Genomic DNA, 3,105 nt, shown 5'->3' on the forward strand with positions numbered 1-3,105 from the left:
CAAAAAAAAACTTGTTTTATGTTTATAACAGGACTAACAACTTGAACATTTGACAATGACACTTTTTCTTTCTTCTACTACACATTAACCCTAAACACATTAAACAAAATCATGCTCAAAATTTAAATACCAACATGAAACCAGCAACAAATATTATAAACAGAGCCAACAATAACATATACAATTTTTGGGTTCTAACTTCATTTTCTAACTTCTTGATTCTCCAAGCCAAATTCATCCTCACTTGGTCAACATCCTCGGTAGAAGTTACCCTTCTACCGACATCTTCTTCTCTAATGTCAGCTCAGACAAATAAACCACACCACCTCTTTTCCTTGACATTGTAGTTAGGACACCCAAAGAATAGTTTGTTAGGGTTAGTCTTTGTTGTGGACCACCAAAGAACAGGACGGTAGCGACACCCACATCACTGTAGAACACTCAATGCTCTGCTTTAACTAAGAATCTTTGTGTTAGACCGCATAGAACTCTGACTCCTACTTGCAATCATGATCCTAAAATCAGAAGGGTGCACAACGAGTAAAGAGATGAAGAACCAGCAAAAAAATGGGAAGAAGATGAATAAGTAAATGAAGCAATTTAGGTTATAAAGGGGACGAATACCAAATTGGAGCTAATCAGTGCTCCAGTGATGGAAAAAGGGGGAAGGACTAACGTGGTGCATTTTTCCAATCAGGAGGACTAATTTAGTGCAATTGGGATCTCGAGGACTAAATCATTGCAACACGCCAATGTCAAGGACCAAAGTGGGACTTAACTCCCTTTTCTTTAGTTCAGACTTCAAAGTGTCACGCTCAGACACCACCGTCTTCGTCTGGTTGTAGTATTCGAAGTTTCCAATCCACCAATTGCAGCTTCTTCTTCGAACTCGGTGTGTTAGATTCTGTTCTTCGTTTGTCAGCAACAACTTCCTCCAATCCACCATCGTCATGCTCGTCGCCTGACTTCCGTCTCCGTTGCACTTCTGTCTCTCTGCTCAGAAGTTAAAATGAAGGTTTACAATTCTGCTAGTGCAACTCAAATTGATTTTTTTCGTTTATATTTTATTTTTTATTATTGGCTTTTTATTATTTAATTTAGGATTCTATTGCTGGTAGTGCTATTTAGATTAAATTGTTTAATGATTAGCTCTGTCCATTATTACTATTTTGTGCTATGCTGTATTTTATTTTGTTAATTTTTTGTGCTGTGCTAAAAATAATTTAGCTGAAATTATGCTCGTTACTACTACTTATTGTTAATTTTTGAAAAATTTTATTAATTTTTGTTAAAATTATGCTGAAATGATGTCATTACTAATGCTTATGGTTAATTTTTGAAAAAATTTATTAATCTTTGTTAAAAATATGCTAAAATAATGCTCATTGTTAATCTTTAAAAAATATTATTAATTTTTGTTAAAATTATGCTGATTATTATTGCTCATTGTTAATCTTTAGAAAAGTTTATTAATCTTTATTAAAACTACGCTGAAACCTTATTAATACTTGTTAATCTTTGGACTTTTTTTTATTTGACTTTTGAATTTGTATTTTGCTAAGATTATAAGACTTTAGTTGATATAATATTTTAAATATGGATGATATTTTAATATTTATATTAGACTATAATTATGTTTTAATATATTTGTTTATATTTTATTTATAATTTTATTATAAAACAATTTTTTTCGATTAAATTGGTTGAACTAATAAACTAGTAACTAAAACGGTTCAATGATTGGTCCAATTTTTAAAACCTTGATCATAATATAATCATCTCTTTCTAAGATTAGTTTTGATATTATTATTAAATTTAGGAGTGTTCATGGATCGGATCCCAATCCGCAAACCCGAAATGTTTATCCGAATCTAATATGAAAATTTCGGATATTGATCCGATCTACAAGGCTATCGGATCCACATATCCATAGATCTGTAAAAAAATAAAAAAATAAATATTCTTTATATTTTATTTCAATTAATCATTATCATATATGTTGTATTATTTTATTATTTAAAAAAATATATGTTTAATAATATTTTTGGAATAAACTTATTTAAAAGAGTGAAAAAAGTGAATTTTATTGACAATTTTGTAATAAAAATAAGCTTTTCAAAATATTGTTATATTTTGCAAATATATCCGATATCTAATTCGATCCGCATGAAAAAAATACGCGAATACTAGATCTGATTTGATAATTTCAGTACAGATCATATCAAAATTTTGGTCATATCCAATCTTCGTTCACCCAAACTTAAATTTGTTCTTTAAAAAAACCGGTCAACAATGAAAAAAACCCGGTCAACAAATAAAAAGAAAGAGAGAGCGCCCCATTCGAGTAAGGACAATGTGGGTTGGTTTGAGTCGATCCAAATTGTCATTGCTATGTTAAAAATTGAAACCATGGCCCGAGTTCAATTTTGCCTATGGATAAGATCTAGTAATAAAATTGGGTTCATCTTTATTTAGACCATGTGTGTTTATCCACTCAACTTAATAACTACAAAATTTAACCAAATTTGTTACAATAAAGTGACATTTTTCTTTGTTAATTTTTCTTTTAAAATAACACACCTTAATTATAGAATAACTAAAGAAATAATTGTAATTCATTGTTATTAATTATTTGATCCTTACTAAAACTTTTTTCCATTTTTTAGCTATCTATTTAACTTTATATGTGATCAAATAAAATTTATTTTATTTAAACTAATATATTTTGTATATATAAATGCCAACAAAACTAATCAAACAATGAAATAAAACATATCTACAATCTAAAACACTTTATATTTTTTTATTTATTGATTAGGCCATTAATTAATAAATTTTTATTAAACTATCTCATCATTGGTATATATATATCAATTTATTTTCTATTATTTAGATATCGGGTATTTTCCGTCTATGTAAAAGGAATTCCAAGTTTTAAGTTTTTGATATTTTTATTTTATTTAAAAAAAGTTTAAATTGTGTATTCTATCTTTTTTTCACGACTAAATTATCAAGATAATACTCAAAAATTTATGTCACTCACAAAAGTAACTTTAAGGATATTAACCATGAATAAGTTTTTGAAAAATTAAAAAAATATAACAA

Source organism: Arachis duranensis, chromosome 3 (assembly GCF_000817695.3).
Source record: "Arachis duranensis cultivar V14167 chromosome 3, aradu.V14167.gnm2.J7QH, whole genome shotgun sequence".
In the NCBI taxonomy this organism is placed as follows: Eukaryota; Viridiplantae; Streptophyta; class Magnoliopsida; order Fabales; family Fabaceae; genus Arachis; species Arachis duranensis.